At 51.2% G+C, this 14926-nt stretch overlaps 26 non-coding genes across 26 annotated transcripts; 13 read left to right on the top strand and 13 right to left on the bottom strand.

Annotated features, from left to right (window-relative positions):
* The first annotated feature begins 62 nt into the window (after positions 1-62).
* On the top strand, positions 63-136 carry TRNAN-GUU (transfer RNA asparagine (anticodon GUU)). The gene has a single exon. It is a non-coding gene; the product is annotated as a tRNA-Asn (tRNA).
* A 1177-nt stretch (positions 137-1313) lies between these two features.
* TRNAG-UCC (transfer RNA glycine (anticodon UCC)) lies at positions 1314-1385 on the bottom strand. Its single transcript has one exon. It is a non-coding gene; the product is annotated as a tRNA-Gly (tRNA).
* Positions 1386-1626: 241 nt separating this feature from the next.
* On the bottom strand, positions 1627-1699 carry TRNAK-CUU (transfer RNA lysine (anticodon CUU)). The gene has a single exon. It is a non-coding gene; the product is annotated as a tRNA-Lys (tRNA).
* A 371-nt stretch (positions 1700-2070) lies between these two features.
* Positions 2071-2156, top strand: TRNAY-GUA (transfer RNA tyrosine (anticodon GUA)). Its single transcript is given in 2 exon segments — positions 2071-2107; positions 2121-2156. It is a non-coding gene; the product is annotated as a tRNA-Tyr (tRNA).
* A 147-nt stretch (positions 2157-2303) lies between these two features.
* On the top strand, positions 2304-2377 carry TRNAN-GUU (transfer RNA asparagine (anticodon GUU)). The gene has a single exon. It is a non-coding gene; the product is annotated as a tRNA-Asn (tRNA).
* A 1177-nt stretch (positions 2378-3554) lies between these two features.
* Positions 3555-3626, bottom strand: TRNAG-UCC (transfer RNA glycine (anticodon UCC)). Its single transcript has one exon. It is a non-coding gene; the product is annotated as a tRNA-Gly (tRNA).
* Positions 3627-3867: 241 nt separating this feature from the next.
* Positions 3868-3940, bottom strand: TRNAK-CUU (transfer RNA lysine (anticodon CUU)). Its single transcript has one exon. It is a non-coding gene; the product is annotated as a tRNA-Lys (tRNA).
* Positions 3941-4311: 371 nt separating this feature from the next.
* On the top strand, positions 4312-4397 carry TRNAY-GUA (transfer RNA tyrosine (anticodon GUA)). Its single transcript is given in 2 exon segments — positions 4312-4348; positions 4362-4397. It is a non-coding gene; the product is annotated as a tRNA-Tyr (tRNA).
* A 147-nt stretch (positions 4398-4544) lies between these two features.
* Positions 4545-4618, top strand: TRNAN-GUU (transfer RNA asparagine (anticodon GUU)). The gene has a single exon. It is a non-coding gene; the product is annotated as a tRNA-Asn (tRNA).
* Positions 4619-5795: 1177 nt separating this feature from the next.
* On the bottom strand, positions 5796-5867 carry TRNAG-UCC (transfer RNA glycine (anticodon UCC)). The gene has a single exon. It is a non-coding gene; the product is annotated as a tRNA-Gly (tRNA).
* A 241-nt stretch (positions 5868-6108) lies between these two features.
* On the bottom strand, positions 6109-6181 carry TRNAK-CUU (transfer RNA lysine (anticodon CUU)). Its single transcript has one exon. It is a non-coding gene; the product is annotated as a tRNA-Lys (tRNA).
* A 371-nt stretch (positions 6182-6552) lies between these two features.
* Positions 6553-6638, top strand: TRNAY-GUA (transfer RNA tyrosine (anticodon GUA)). Its single transcript is given in 2 exon segments — positions 6553-6589; positions 6603-6638. It is a non-coding gene; the product is annotated as a tRNA-Tyr (tRNA).
* Positions 6639-6785: 147 nt separating this feature from the next.
* On the top strand, positions 6786-6859 carry TRNAN-GUU (transfer RNA asparagine (anticodon GUU)). The gene has a single exon. It is a non-coding gene; the product is annotated as a tRNA-Asn (tRNA).
* Positions 6860-8036: 1177 nt separating this feature from the next.
* On the bottom strand, positions 8037-8108 carry TRNAG-UCC (transfer RNA glycine (anticodon UCC)). The gene has a single exon. It is a non-coding gene; the product is annotated as a tRNA-Gly (tRNA).
* A 241-nt stretch (positions 8109-8349) lies between these two features.
* TRNAK-CUU (transfer RNA lysine (anticodon CUU)) lies at positions 8350-8422 on the bottom strand. The gene has a single exon. It is a non-coding gene; the product is annotated as a tRNA-Lys (tRNA).
* A 371-nt stretch (positions 8423-8793) lies between these two features.
* Positions 8794-8879, top strand: TRNAY-GUA (transfer RNA tyrosine (anticodon GUA)). The gene is given in 2 exon segments: positions 8794-8830; positions 8844-8879. It is a non-coding gene; the product is annotated as a tRNA-Tyr (tRNA).
* Positions 8880-9026: 147 nt separating this feature from the next.
* TRNAN-GUU (transfer RNA asparagine (anticodon GUU)) lies at positions 9027-9100 on the top strand. The gene has a single exon. It is a non-coding gene; the product is annotated as a tRNA-Asn (tRNA).
* A 1177-nt stretch (positions 9101-10277) lies between these two features.
* TRNAG-UCC (transfer RNA glycine (anticodon UCC)) lies at positions 10278-10349 on the bottom strand. The gene has a single exon. It is a non-coding gene; the product is annotated as a tRNA-Gly (tRNA).
* A 241-nt stretch (positions 10350-10590) lies between these two features.
* Positions 10591-10663, bottom strand: TRNAK-CUU (transfer RNA lysine (anticodon CUU)). The gene has a single exon. It is a non-coding gene; the product is annotated as a tRNA-Lys (tRNA).
* Positions 10664-11034: 371 nt separating this feature from the next.
* TRNAY-GUA (transfer RNA tyrosine (anticodon GUA)) lies at positions 11035-11120 on the top strand. The gene is given in 2 exon segments: positions 11035-11071; positions 11085-11120. It is a non-coding gene; the product is annotated as a tRNA-Tyr (tRNA).
* Positions 11121-11267: 147 nt separating this feature from the next.
* On the top strand, positions 11268-11341 carry TRNAN-GUU (transfer RNA asparagine (anticodon GUU)). Its single transcript has one exon. It is a non-coding gene; the product is annotated as a tRNA-Asn (tRNA).
* Positions 11342-12518: 1177 nt separating this feature from the next.
* Positions 12519-12590, bottom strand: TRNAG-UCC (transfer RNA glycine (anticodon UCC)). The gene has a single exon. It is a non-coding gene; the product is annotated as a tRNA-Gly (tRNA).
* Positions 12591-12831: 241 nt separating this feature from the next.
* On the bottom strand, positions 12832-12904 carry TRNAK-CUU (transfer RNA lysine (anticodon CUU)). Its single transcript has one exon. It is a non-coding gene; the product is annotated as a tRNA-Lys (tRNA).
* Positions 12905-13275: 371 nt separating this feature from the next.
* Positions 13276-13361, top strand: TRNAY-GUA (transfer RNA tyrosine (anticodon GUA)). Its single transcript is given in 2 exon segments — positions 13276-13312; positions 13326-13361. It is a non-coding gene; the product is annotated as a tRNA-Tyr (tRNA).
* Positions 13362-13508: 147 nt separating this feature from the next.
* On the top strand, positions 13509-13582 carry TRNAN-GUU (transfer RNA asparagine (anticodon GUU)). The gene has a single exon. It is a non-coding gene; the product is annotated as a tRNA-Asn (tRNA).
* A 1177-nt stretch (positions 13583-14759) lies between these two features.
* On the bottom strand, positions 14760-14831 carry TRNAG-UCC (transfer RNA glycine (anticodon UCC)). Its single transcript has one exon. It is a non-coding gene; the product is annotated as a tRNA-Gly (tRNA).
* Positions 14832-14926: the final 95 nt, after the last annotated feature.

Below are 14926 nucleotides of genomic sequence, written 5' to 3'. Positions count from 1 at the left end.
TAAGGAACTTTGTTTTTATTATTCATGTCTCCCTCGGCCGGTGCGCCGGCCCTCGGCGTGCAGTCTCTGTGGCGCAATCGGTTAGCGCGTTCGGCTGTTAACCGAAAGGTTGGTGGTTCGAGCCCACCCAGGGACGCTCATGTTTTCTCCATTACCTCAGTGGGGCCCGAAGGCTAAAACAAAGCGTGTCCTTTGGCTCTCTTCAGGTGACCGGCAACTGAGCAGACAAACAAGCGTTCACTGGAGACCCTTGCAAATGTACTAGCCGTTTGTTGAAGAGGTTTACATAGTTGATCGAGCCACTTCTTTGGCTCAGGAAGATAACTGCAGCACTTCTAGTCACACCTTAAGACAATCACCATGTGAATGTGTCGATGTTGATTGTCCAAGAACAGGGGGAGGTGTGAAAATTGTAGAACCGCCCTGTTCAAGTTAGATGATCCCATTGTTGGTGGCAGGAAGCCTGCATAGCTATTGGTGCCTAGATCGGCGTGGCTAAAGGTGACAATTGTTGTCAAATCGCTTGGCTAGCTAGAGCGATGTTCAAAATGGGCAGTGCAGATAGTGCCGATGTACAAGCTTCCGTCCCAGTGTATTGCTGGACTTGAAGTACACAGCGATGCAATTGTTGTTAAAGATCCTCCGGAGTTTTTCTGACACTCCAGTGGCTTACGGGGGTGACTATATTTCTCCAAATGTTCTGCTTCTCCCCAGTTTGTTTTCGTGACCTTGTGGATGTTTAGCCAAGACCCAGTCTGGCTAGCCACAAGCTTTCAAAGCACACCTGAGAGGGTCTGTAGACTCTTTTTGTTGTTACCGCGTCAGCCCGATATTGCAGAGTCCTAAGAAGCCCCAGCTTGGGTTCCAGTGGGTGGTGTGAGCCAAAAAGCAGATAGCGGTGTGTGTGGGTAGGTTTCCTGTAGGCCTCCTTGCCCAAATGCACCCCTTTCCTTGCCTTGCAAGACACAGTCCAAAGCGGGTCATTTGCTATTCGATGCCTTCGTCACCGAATAGCAAATGGTGCAATATGATGCCAGCTAAGGGTGTTAGCGTTGTTGCCAGATACTTAGCAATGTTGTGTGTGACAGAGTTGATTCTCTTTGGGAATCAGTAGTCAAAATGGCTGAACCTTGGCCCTGGATAATGCTGGACCTCCTGAGCGAGTTAAAGCATAAGGCCAGAGACTTTTCGAATGCCGAAGAAAGTCTCCACAGTTGTCGCTAAGCCAGGATATCTTAGGAGCTTTCTTCAAGGACCTGGATGACTTGGGTCTTTGCTTAGGGCCGCTTTGCAAGGCCAAAAAGGGATAGGAGTGCGTTGGCCGGGAATCGAACCCGGGTCAACTGCTTGGAAGGCAGCTATGCTCACCACTATACCACCAACGCAAGGCTGTCCGGGGCCTGTGCCACTATCTCTATCCAATTCGTGTCACACGTGGCGCTGATAAGAACCACGCCCCAGCGCAAGGTCAACTTGCTGCCATACGAATTGACCACTAGAAAGATAAGCTCGAAACATTTCCCCGTTTGTAGAGGGAATGGAAGAGAAGCCAGTCGATATGGTAAAGGTGGGGCCGTGCAGTGCGCATGAATGCCACTGACTGGGCCAAAACGTTGCGATGCCATACGCCCAACGTGGGGCTCGAACCCACGACCCTGAGATTAAGAGTCTCATGCTCTACCGACTGAGCTAGCCGGGCTAAGACGCTGCCTCCCGTGTGGCCTCTTGCTACCAACTGACGCCAAACACTTTTTGCTAACTTTCGGCCCAATTTGTTTTGATAGACGCAATGCGCTTCCAAACACTCCTGCGCTTACTTGCTGTCAGGGAGGTACATCACCGTTGCTGCTGTGGTTTTTGGGCTCCCAACAAAACGCGGTAGGTGCTTCGATTGTGTTTTCTCGCTGTGCAAAACGTGAAGCCGAGCTTTCCCACATCACAGCTGCCAAGGCATTTGACCTTTCAGGCAGAGGCGGCATAGACCAATCCCTCAAGGCAGAAGGACTAACGCAAAGGGCAAAGCGCTGGCTTTGAATGCAAGGAGTCACGGGCTACGACCCACCGGCGGCCCCTTCGATAGCTCAGCTGGTAGAGCGGAGGACTGTAGCGTCAACGTAGTAATCCTTAGGTCGCTGGTTCGATTCCGGCTCGAAGGATGCCCTCTTTTACCCTGCCTCTCTCCCCCTTTAACTAGAAGGCACTCTAGAAGGCACTCTAGAAATGTGCAATTGGGAAGCCTTTTAAGGAACTTTGTTTTTATTATTCATGTCTCCCTCGGCCGGTGCGCCGGCCCTCAGCGTGCAGTCTCTGTGGCGCAATCGGTTAGCGCGTTCGGCTGTTAACCGAAAGGTTGGTGGTTCGAGCCCACCCAGGGACGCTCATGTTTTCTCCATTACCTCAGTGGGGCCCGAAGGCTAAAACAAAGCGTGTCCTTTGGCTCTCTTCAGGTGACCGGCAACTGAGCAGACAAACAAGCGTTCACTGGAGACCCTTGCAAATGTACTAGCCGTTTGTTGAAGAGGTTTACATAGTTGATCGAGCCACTTCTTTGGCTCAGGAAGATAACTGCAGCACTTCTAGTCACACCTTAAGACAATCACCATGTGAATGTGTCGATGTTGATTGTCCAAGAACAGGGGGAGGTGTGAAAATTGTAGAACCGCCCTGTTCAAGTTAGATGATCCCATTGTTGGTGGCAGGAAGCCTGCATAGCTATTGGTGCCTAGATCGGCGTGGCTAAAGGTGACAATTGTTGTCAAATCGCTTGGCTAGCTAGAGCGATGTTCAAAATGGGCAGTGCAGATAGTGCCGATGTACAAGCTTCCGTCCCAGTGTATTGCTGGACTTGAAGTACACAGCGATGCAATTGTTGTTAAAGATCCTCCGGAGTTTTTCTGACACTCCAGTGGCTTACGGGGGTGACTATATTTCTCCAAATGTTCTGCTTCTCCCCAGTTTGTTTTCGTGACCTTGTGGATGTTTAGCCAAGACCCAGTCTGGCTAGCCACAAGCTTTCAAAGCACACCTGAGAGGGTCTGTAGACTCTTTTTGTTGTTACCGCGTCAGCCCGATATTGCAGAGTCCTAAGAAGCCCCAGCTTGGGTTCCAGTGGGTGGTGTGAGCCAAAAAGCAGATAGCGGTGTGTGTGGGTAGGTTTCCTGTAGGCCTCCTTGCCCAAATGCACCCCTTTCCTTGCCTTGCAAGACACAGTCCAAAGCGGGTCATTTGCTATTCGATGCCTTCGTCACCGAATAGCAAATGGTGCAATATGATGCCAGCTAAGGGTGTTAGCGTTGTTGCCAGATACTTAGCAATGTTGTGTGTGACAGAGTTGATTCTCTTTGGGAATCAGTAGTCAAAATGGCTGAACCTTGGCCCTGGATAATGCTGGACCTCCTGAGCGAGTTAAAGCATAAGGCCAGAGACTTTTCGAATGCCGAAGAAAGTCTCCACAGTTGTCGCTAAGCCAGGATATCTTAGGAGCTTTCTTCAAGGACCTGGATGACTTGGGTCTTTGCTTAGGGCCGCTTTGCAAGGCCAAAAAGGGATAGGAGTGCGTTGGCCGGGAATCGAACCCGGGTCAACTGCTTGGAAGGCAGCTATGCTCACCACTATACCACCAACGCAAGGCTGTCCGGGGCCTGTGCCACTATCTCTATCCAATTCGTGTCACACGTGGCGCTGATAAGAACCACGCCCCAGCGCAAGGTCAACTTGCTGCCATACGAATTGACCACTAGAAAGATAAGCTCGAAACATTTCCCCGTTTGTAGAGGGAATGGAAGAGAAGCCAGTCGATATGGTAAAGGTGGGGCCGTGCAGTGCGCATGAATGCCACTGACTGGGCCAAAACGTTGCGATGCCATACGCCCAACGTGGGGCTCGAACCCACGACCCTGAGATTAAGAGTCTCATGCTCTACCGACTGAGCTAGCCGGGCTAAGACGCTGCCTCCCGTGTGGCCTCTTGCTACCAACTGACGCCAAACACTTTTTGCTAACTTTCGGCCCAATTTGTTTTGATAGACGCAATGCGCTTCCAAACACTCCTGCGCTTACTTGCTGTCAGGGAGGTACATCACCATTGCTGCTGTGGTTTTTGGGCTCCCAACAAAACGCGGTAGGTGCTTCGATTGTGTTTTCTCGCTGTGCAAAACGTGAAGCCGAGCTTTCCCACATCACAGCTGCCAAGGCATTTGACCTTTCAGGCAGAGGCGGCATAGACCAATCCCTCAAGGCAGAAGGACTAACGCAAAGGGCAAAGCGCTGGCTTTGAATGCAAGGAGTCACGGGCTACGACCCACCGGCGGGCCCTTCGATAGCTCAGCTGGTAGAGCGGAGGACTGTAGCGTCAACGTAGTAATCCTTAGGTCGCTGGTTCGATTCCGGCTCGAAGGATGCCCTCTTTTACCCTGCCTCTCTCCCCCTTTAACTAGAAGGCACTCTAGAAGGCACTCTAGAAATGTGCAATTGGGAAGCCTTTTAAGGAACTTTGTTTTTATTATTCATGTCTCCCTCGGCCGGTGCGCCGGCCCTCGGCGTGCAGTCTCTGTGGCGCAATCGGTTAGCGCGTTCGGCTGTTAACCGAAAGGTTGGTGGTTCGAGCCCACCCAGGGACGCTCATGTTTTCTCCATTACCTCAGTGGGGCCCGAAGGCTAAAACAAAGCGTGTCCTTTGGCTCTCTTCAGGTGACCGGCAACTGAGCAGACAAACAAGCGTTCACTGGAGACCCTTGCAAATGTACTAGCCGTTTGTTGAAGAGGTTTACATAGTTGATCGAGCCACTTCTTTGGCTCAGGAAGATAACTGCAGCACTTCTAGTCACACCTTAAGACAATCACCATGTGAATGTGTCGATGTTGATTGTCCAAGAACAGGGGGAGGTGTGAAAATTGTAGAACCGCCCTGTTCAAGTTAGATGATCCCATTGTTGGTGGCAGGAAGCCTGCATAGCTATTGGTGCCTAGATCGGCGTGGCTAAAGGTGACAATTGTTGTCAAATCGCTTGGCTAGCTAGAGCGATGTTCAAAATGGGCAGTGCAGATAGTGCCGATGTACAAGCTTCCGTCCCAGTGTATTGCTGGACTTGAAGTACACAGCGATGCAATTGTTGTTAAAGATCCTCCGGAGTTTTTCTGACACTCCAGTGGCTTACGGGGGTGACTATATTTCTCCAAATGTTCTGCTTCTCCCCAGTTTGTTTTCGTGACCTTGTGGATGTTTAGCCAAGACCCAGTCTGGCTAGCCACAAGCTTTCAAAGCACACCTGAGAGGGTCTGTAGACTCTTTTTGTTGTTACCGCGTCAGCCCGATATTGCAGAGTCCTAAGAAGCCCCAGCTTGGGTTCCAGTGGGTGGTGTGAGCCAAAAAGCAGATAGCGGTGTGTGTGGGTAGGTTTCCTGTAGGCCTCCTTGCCCAAATGCACCCCTTTCCTTGCCTTGCAAGACACAGTCCAAAGCGGGTCATTTGCTATTCGATGCCTTCGTCACCGAATAGCAAATGGTGCAATATGATGCCAGCTAAGGGTGTTAGCGTTGTTGCCAGATACTTAGCAATGTTGTGTGTGACAGAGTTGATTCTCTTTGGGAATCAGTAGTCAAAATGGCTGAACCTTGGCCCTGGATAATGCTGGACCTCCTGAGCGAGTTAAAGCATAAGGCCAGAGACTTTTCGAATGCCGAAGAAAGTCTCCACAGTTGTCGCTAAGCCAGGATATCTTAGGAGCTTTCTTCAAGGACCTGGATGACTTGGGTCTTTGCTTAGGGCCGCTTTGCAAGGCCAAAAAGGGATAGGAGTGCGTTGGCCGGGAATCGAACCCGGGTCAACTGCTTGGAAGGCAGCTATGCTCACCACTATACCACCAACGCAAGGCTGTCCGGGGCCTGTGCCACTATCTCTATCCAATTCGTGTCACACGTGGCGCTGATAAGAACCACGCCCCAGCGCAAGGTCAACTTGCTGCCATACGAATTGACCACTAGAAAGATAAGCTCGAAACATTTCCCCGTTTGTAGAGGGAATGGAAGAGAAGCCAGTCGATATGGTAAAGGTGGGGCCGTGCAGTGCGCATGAATGCCACTGACTGGGCCAAAACGTTGCGATGCCATACGCCCAACGTGGGGCTCGAACCCACGACCCTGAGATTAAGAGTCTCATGCTCTACCGACTGAGCTAGCCGGGCTAAGACGCTGCCTCCCGTGTGGCCTCTTGCTACCAACTGACGCCAAACACTTTTTGCTAACTTTCGGCCCAATTTGTTTTGATAGACGCAATGCGCTTCCAAACACTCCTGCGCTTACTTGCTGTCAGGGAGGTACATCACCGTTGCTGCTGTGGTTTTTGGGCTCCCAACAAAACGCGGTAGGTGCTTCGATTGTGTTTTCTCGCTGTGCAAAACGTGAAGCCGAGCTTTCCCACATCACAGCTGCCAAGGCATTTGACCTTTCAGGCAGAGGCGGCATAGACCAATCCCTCAAGGCAGAAGGACTAACGCAAAGGGCAAAGCGCTGGCTTTGAATGCAAGGAGTCACGGGCTACGACCCACCGGCGGGCCCTTCGATAGCTCAGCTGGTAGAGCGGAGGACTGTAGCGTCAACGTAGTAATCCTTAGGTCGCTGGTTCGATTCCGGCTCGAAGGATGCCCTCTTTTACCCTGCCTCTCTCCCCCTTTAACTAGAAGGCACTCTAGAAGGCACTCTAGAAATGTGCAATTGGGAAGCCTTTTAAGGAACTTTGTTTTTATTATTCATGTCTCCCTCGGCCGGTGCGCCGGCCCTCGGCGTGCAGTCTCTGTGGCGCAATCGGTTAGCGCGTTCGGCTGTTAACCGAAAGGTTGGTGGTTCGAGCCCACCCAGGGACGCTCATGTTTTCTCCATTACCTCAGTGGGGCACGAAGGCTAAAACAAAGCGTGTCCTTTGGCTCTCTTCAGGTGACCGGCAACTGAGCAGACAAACAAGCGTTCACTGGAGACCCTTGCAAATGTACTAGCCGTTTGTTGAAGAGGTTTACATAGTTGATCGAGCCACTTCTTTGGCTCAGGAAGATAACTGCAGCACTTCTAGTCACACCTTAAGACAATCACCATGTGAATGTGTCGATGTTGATTGTCCAAGAACAGGGGGAGGTGTGAAAATTGTAGAACCGCCCTGTTCAAGTTAGATGATCCCATTGTTGGTGGCAGGAAGCCTGCATAGCTATTGGTGCCTAGATCGGCGTGGCTAAAGGTGACAATTGTTGTCAAATCGCTTGGCTAGCTAGAGCGATGTTCAAAATGGGCAGTGCAGATAGTGCCGATGTACAAGCTTCCGTCCCAGTGTATTGCTGGACTTGAAGTACACAGCGATGCAATTGTTGTTAAAGATCCTCCGGAGTTTTTCTGACACTCCAGTGGCTTACGGGGGTGACTATATTTCTCCAAATGTTCTGCTTCTCCCCAGTTTGTTTTCGTGACCTTGTGGATGTTTAGCCAAGACCCAGTCTGGCTAGCCACAAGCTTTCAAAGCACACCTGAGAGGGTCTGTAGACTCTTTTTGTTGTTACCGCGTCAGCCCGATATTGCAGAGTCCTAAGAAGCCCCAGCTTGGGTTCCAGTGGGTGGTGTGAGCCAAAAAGCAGATAGCGGTGTGTGTGGGTAGGTTTCCTGTAGGCCTCCTTGCCCAAATGCACCCCTTTCCTTGCCTTGCAAGACACAGTCCAAAGCGGGTCATTTGCTATTCGATGCCTTCGTCACCGAATAGCAAATGGTGCAATATGATGCCAGCTAAGGGTGTTAGCGTTGTTGCCAGATACTTAGCAATGTTGTGTGTGACAGAGTTGATTCTCTTTGGGAATCAGTAGTCAAAATGGCTGAACCTTGGCCCTGGATAATGCTGGACCTCCTGAGCGAGTTAAAGCATAAGGCCAGAGACTTTTCGAATGCCGAAGAAAGTCTCCACAGTTGTCGCTAAGCCAGGATATCTTAGGAGCTTTCTTCAAGGACCTGGATGACTTGGGTCTTTGCTTAGGGCCGCTTTGCAAGGCCAAAAAGGGATAGGAGTGCGTTGGCCGGGAATCGAACCCGGGTCAACTGCTTGGAAGGCAGCTATGCTCACCACTATACCACCAACGCAAGGCTGTCCGGGGCCTGTGCCACTATCTCTATCCAATTCGTGTCACACGTGGCGCTGATAAGAACCACGCCCCAGCGCAAGGTCAACTTGCTGCCATACGAATTGACCACTAGAAAGATAAGCTCGAAACATTTCCCCGTTTGTAGAGGGAATGGAAGAGAAGCCAGTCGATATGGTAAAGGTGGGGCCGTGCAGTGCGCATGAATGCCACTGACTGGGCCAAAACGTTGCGATGCCATACGCCCAACGTGGGGCTCGAACCCACGACCCTGAGATTAAGAGTCTCATGCTCTACCGACTGAGCTAGCCGGGCTAAGACGCTGCCTCCCGTGTGGCCTCTTGCTACCAACTGACGCCAAACACTTTTTGCTAACTTTCGGCCCAATTTGTTTTGATAGACGCAATGCGCTTCCAAACACTCCTGCGCTTACTTGCTGTCAGGGAGGTACATCACCGTTGCTGCTGTGGTTTTTGGGCTCCCAACAAAACGCGGTAGGTGCTTCGATTGTGTTTTCTCGCTGTGCAAAACGTGAAGCCGAGCTTTCCCACATCACAGCTGCCAAGGCATTTGACCTTTCAGGCAGAGGCGGCATAGACCAATCCCTCAAGGCAGAAGGACTAACGCAAAGGGCAAAGCGCTGGCTTTGAATGCAAGGAGTCACGGGCTACGACCCACCGGCGGGCCCTTCGATAGCTCAGCTGGTAGAGCGGAGGACTGTAGCGTCAACGTAGTAATCCTTAGGTCGCTGGTTCGATTCCGGCTCGAAGGATGCCCTCTTTTACCCTGCCTCTCTCCCCCTTTAACTAGAAGGCACTCTAGAAGGCACTCTAGAAATGTGCAATTGGGAAGCCTTTTAAGGAACTTTGTTTTTATTATTCATGTCTCCCTCGGCCGGTGCGCCGGCCCTCGGCGTGCAGTCTCTGTGGCGCAATCGGTTAGCGCGTTCGGCTGTTAACCGAAAGGTTGGTGGTTCGAGCCCACCCAGGGACGCTCATGTTTTCTCCATTACCTCAGTGGGGCCCGAAGGCTAAAACAAAGCGTGTCCTTTGGCTCTCTTCAGGTGACCGGCAACTGAGCAGACAAACAAGCGTTCACTGGAGACCCTTGCAAATGTACTAGCCGTTTGTTGAAGAGGTTTACATAGTTGATCGAGCCACTTCTTTGGCTCAGGAAGATAACTGCAGCACTTCTAGTCACACCTTAAGACAATCACCATGTGAATGTGTCGATGTTGATTGTCCAAGAACAGGGGGAGGTGTGAAAATTGTAGAACCGCCCTGTTCAAGTTAGATGATCCCATTGTTGGTGGCAGGAAGCCTGCATAGCTATTGGTGCCTAGATCGGCGTGGCTAAAGGTGACAATTGTTGTCAAATCGCTTGGCTAGCTAGAGCGATGTTCAAAATGGGCAGTGCAGATAGTGCCGATGTACAAGCTTCCGTCCCAGTGTATTGCTGGACTTGAAGTACACAGCGATGCAATTGTTGTTAAAGATCCTCCGGAGTTTTTCTGACACTCCAGTGGCTTACGGGGGTGACTATATTTCTCCAAATGTTCTGCTTCTCCCCAGTTTGTTTTCGTGACCTTGTGGATGTTTAGCCAAGACCCAGTCTGGCTAGCCACAAGCTTTCAAAGCACACCTGAGAGGGTCTGTAGACTCTTTTTGTTGTTACCGCGTCAGCCCGATATTGCAGAGTCCTAAGAAGCCCCAGCTTGGGTTCCAGTGGGTGGTGTGAGCCAAAAAGCAGATAGCGGTGTGTGTGGGTAGGTTTCCTGTAGGCCTCCTTGCCCAAATGCACCCCTTTCCTTGCCTTGCAAGACACAGTCCAAAGCGGGTCATTTGCTATTCGATGCCTTCGTCACCGAATAGCAAATGGTGCAATATGATGCCAGCTAAGGGTGTTAGCGTTGTTGCCAGATACTTAGCAATGTTGTGTGTGACAGAGTTGATTCTCTTTGGGAATCAGTAGTCAAAATGGCTGAACCTTGGCCCTGGATAATGCTGGACCTCCTGAGCGAGTTAAAGCATAAGGCCAGAGACTTTTCGAATGCCGAAGAAAGTCTCCACAGTTGTCGCTAAGCCAGGATATCTTAGGAGCTTTCTTCAAGGACCTGGATGACTTGGGTCTTTGCTTAGGGCCGCTTTGCAAGGCCAAAAAGGGATAGGAGTGCGTTGGCCGGGAATCGAACCCGGGTCAACTGCTTGGAAGGCAGCTATGCTCACCACTATACCACCAACGCAAGGCTGTCCGGGGCCTGTGCCACTATCTCTATCCAATTCGTGTCACACGTGGCGCTGATAAGAACCACGCCCCAGCGCAAGGTCAACTTGCTGCCATACGAATTGACCACTAGAAAGATAAGCTCGAAACATTTCCCCGTTTGTAGAGGGAATGGAAGAGAAGCCAGTCGATATGGTAAAGGTGGGGCCGTGCAGTGCGCATGAATGCCACTGACTGGGCCAAAACGTTGCGATGCCATACGCCCAACGTGGGGCTCGAACCCACGACCCTGAGATTAAGAGTCTCATGCTCTACCGACTGAGCTAGCCGGGCTAAGACGCTGCCTCCCGTGTGGCCTCTTGCTACCAACTGACGCCAAACACTTTTTGCTAACTTTCGGCCCAATTTGTTTTGATAGACGCAATGCGCTTCCAAACACTCCTGCGCTTACTTGCTGTCAGGGAGGTACATCACCGTTGCTGCTGTGGTTTTTGGGCTCCCAACAAAACGCGGTAGGTGCTTCGATTGTGTTTTCTCGCTGTGCAAAACGTGAAGCCGAGCTTTCCCACATCACAGCTGCCAAGGCATTTGACCTTTCAGGCAGAGGCGGCATAGACCAATCCCTCAAGGCAGAAGGACTAACGCAAAGGGCAAAGCGCTGGCTTTGAATGCAAGGAGTCACGGGCTACGACCCACCGGCGGGCCCTTCGATAGCTCAGCTGGTAGAGCGGAGGACTGTAGCGTCAACGTAGTAATCCTTAGGTCGCTGGTTCGATTCCGGCTCGAAGGATGCCCTCTTTTACCCTGCCTCTCTCCCCCTTTAACTAGAAGGCACTCTAGAAGGCACTCTAGAAATGTGCAATTGGGAAGCCTTTTAAGGAACTTTGTTTTTATTATTCATGTCTCCCTCGGCCGGTGCGCCGGCCCTCGGCGTGCAGTCTCTGTGGCGCAATCGGTTAGCGCGTTCGGCTGTTAACCGAAAGGTTGGTGGTTCGAGCCCACCCAGGGACGCTCATGTTTTCTCCATTACCTCAGTGGGGCCCGAAGGCTAAAACAAAGCGTGTCCTTTGGCTCTCTTCAGGTGACCGGCAACTGAGCAGACAAACAAGCGTTCACTGGAGACCCTTGCAAATGTACTAGCCGTTTGTTGAAGAGGTTTACATAGTTGATCGAGCCACTTCTTTGGCTCAGGAAGATAACTGCAGCACTTCTAGTCACACCTTAAGACAATCACCATGTGAATGTGTCGATGTTGATTGTCCAAGAACAGGGGGAGGTGTGAAAATTGTAGAACCGCCCTGTTCAAGTTAGATGATCCCATTGTTGGTGGCAGGAAGCCTGCATAGCTATTGGTGCCTAGATCGGCGTGGCTAAAGGTGACAATTGTTGTCAAATCGCTTGGCTAGCTAGAGCGATGTTCAAAATGGGCAGTGCAGATAGTGCCGATGTACAAGCTTCCGTCCCAGTGTATTGCTGGACTTGAAGTACACAGCGATGCAATTGTTGTTAAAGATCCTCCGGAGTTTTTCTGACACTCCAGTGGCTTACGGGGGTGACTATATTTCTCCAAATGTTCTGCTTCTCCCCAGTTTGTTTTCGTGACCTTGTGGATGTTTAGCCAAGACCCAGTCTGGCTAGCCACAAGCTTTCAAAGCACACCTGAGAGGGTCTGTAGACTCCTTTTGTTGTTACCGCGTCAGCCCGATATTGCAGAGTCCTAAGAAGCCCCAGCTTGGGTTCCAGTGGGTGGTGTGAGCCAAAAAGCAGATAGCGGTGTGTGTGGGTAGGTTTCCTGTAGGCCTCCTTGCCCAAATGCACCCCTTTCCTTGCCTTGCAAGACACAGTCCAAAGCGGGTCATTTGCTATTCGATGCCTTCGTCACCGAATAGCAAATGGTGCAATATGATGCCAGCTAAGGGTGTTAGCGTTGTTGCCAGATACTTAGCAATGTTGTGTGTGACAGAGTTGATTCTCTTTGGGAATCAGTAGTCAAAATGGCTGAACCTTGGCCCTGGATAATGCTGGACCTCCTGAGCGAGTTAAAGCATAAGGCCAGAGACTTTTCGAATGCCGAAGAAAGTCTCCACAGTTGTCGCTAAGCCAGGATATCTTAGGAGCTTTCTTCAAGGACCTGGATGACTTGGGTCTTTGCTTAGGGCCGCTTTGCAAGGCCAAAAAGGGATAGGAGTGCGTTGGCCGGGAATCGAACCCGGGTCAACTGCTTGGAAGGCAGCTATGCTCACCACTATACCACCAACGCAAGGCTGTCCGGGGCCTGTGCCACTATCTCTATCCAATTCGTGTCACACGTGGCGCTGATAAGAACCACGCCCCAGCGCAAGGTCAACTTGCTGCCATACGAATTGACCACTAGAAAGATAAGCTCGAAACATTTCCCCGTTTGTAGAGGGAATGGAAGAGAAGCCAGTCGATATGGTAAAGGTGGGGCCGTGCAGTGCGCATGAATGCCACTGACTGGGCCAAAACGTTGCGATGCCATACGCCCAACGTGGGGCTCGAACCCACGACCCTGAGATTAAGAGTCTCATGCTCTACCGACTGAGCTAGCCGGGCTAAGACGCTGCCTCCCGTGTGGCCTCTTGCTACCAACTGACGCCAAACACTTTTTGCTAACTTTCGGCCCAATTTGTTTTGATAGACGCAATGCGCTTCCAAACACTCCTGCGCTTACTTGCTGTCAGGGAGGTACATCACCGTTGCTGCTGTGGTTTTTGGGCTCCCAACAAAACGCGGTAGGTGCTTCGATTGTGTTTTCTCGCTGTGCAAAACGTGAAGCCGAGCTTTCCCACATCACAGCTGCCAAGGCATTTGACCTTTCAGGCAGAGGCGGCATAGACCAATCCCTCAAGGCAGAAGGACTAACGCAAAGGGCAAAGCGCTGGCTTTGAATGCAAGGAGTCACGGGCTACGACCCACCGGCGGGCCCTTCGATAGCTCAGCTGGTAGAGCGGAGGACTGTAGCGTCAACGTAGTAATCCTTAGGTCGCTGGTTCGATTCCGGCTCGAAGGATGCCCTCTTTTACCCTGCCTCTCTCCCCCTTTAACTAGAAGGCACTCTAGAAGGCACTCTAGAAATGTGCAATTGGGAAGCCTTTTAAGGAACTTTGTTTTTATTATTCATGTCTCCCTCGGCCGGTGCGCCGGCCCTCGGCGTGCAGTCTCTGTGGCGCAATCGGTTAGCGCGTTCGGCTGTTAACCGAAAGGTTGGTGGTTCGAGCCCACCCAGGGACGCTCATGTTTTCTCCATTACCTCAGTGGGGCCCGAAGGCTAAAACAAAGCGTGTCCTTTGGCTCTCTTCAGGTGACCGGCAACTGAGCAGACAAACAAGCGTTCACTGGAGACCCTTGCAAATGTACTAGCCGTTTGTTGAAGAGGTTTACATAGTTGATCGAGCCACTTCTTTGGCTCAGGAAGATAACTGCAGCACTTCTAGTCACACCTTAAGACAATCACCATGTGAATGTGTCGATGTTGATTGTCCAAGAACAGGGGGAGGTGTGAAAATTGTAGAACCGCCCTGTTCAAGTTAGATGATCCCATTGTTGGTGGCAGGAAGCCTGCATAGCTATTGGTGCCTAGATCGGCGTGGCTAAAGGTGACAATTGTTGTCAAATCGCTTGGCTAGCTAGAGCGATGTTCAAAATGGGCAGTGCAGATAGTGCCGATGTACAAGCTTCCGTCCCAGTGTATTGCTGGACTTGAAGTACACAGCGATGCAATTGTTGTTAAAGATCCTCCGGAGTTTTTCTGACACTCCAGTGGCTTACGGGGGTGACTATATTTCTCCAAATGTTCTGCTTCTCCCCAGTTTGTTTTCGTGACCTTGTGGATGTTTAGCCAAGACCCAGTCTGGCTAGCCACAAGCTTTCAAAGCACACCTGAGAGGGTCTGTAGACTCTTTTTGTTGTTACCGCGTCAGCCCGATATTGCAGAGTCCTAAGAAGCCCCAGCTTGGGTTCCAGTGGGTGGTGTGAGCCAAAAAGCAGATAGCGGTGTGTGTGGGTAGGTTTCCTGTAGGCCTCCTTGCCCAAATGCACCCCTTTCCTTGCCTTGCAAGACACAGTCCAAAGCGGGTCATTTGCTATTCGATGCCTTCGTCACCGAATAGCAAATGGTGCAATATGATGCCAGCTAAGGGTGTTAGCGTTGTTGCCAGATACTTAGCAATGTTGTGTGTGACAGAGTTGATTCTCTTTGGGAATCAGTAGTCAAAATGGCTGAACCTTGGCCCTGGATAATGCTGGACCTCCTGAGCGAGTTAAAGCATAAGGCCAGAGACTTTTCGAATGCCGAAGAAAGTCTCCACAGTTGTCGCTAAGCCAGGATATCTTAGGAGCTTTCTTCAAGGACCTGGATGACTTGGGTCTTTGCTTAGGGCCGCTTTGCAAGGCCAAAAAGGGATAGGAGTGCGTTGGCCGGGAATCGAACCCGGGTCAACTGCTTGGAAGGCAGCTATGCTCACCACTATACCACCAACGCAAGGCTGTCCGGGGCCTGTGCCACTATCTCTATCCAATTCGTGTCACACGTGGCGCTGATAAGAACCACGCCCCAGCGCAAGGTCAACTTGCTGC

The sequence above is a fragment of the Aquarana catesbeiana genome, unplaced genomic scaffold, assembly GCF_042186555.1.
Source record: "Aquarana catesbeiana isolate 2022-GZ unplaced genomic scaffold, ASM4218655v1 unanchor46, whole genome shotgun sequence".
NCBI lineage: Eukaryota > Metazoa > Chordata > Amphibia > Anura > Ranidae > Aquarana > Aquarana catesbeiana.
This window is presented reverse-complemented; position numbering and strand designations above follow the sequence as displayed.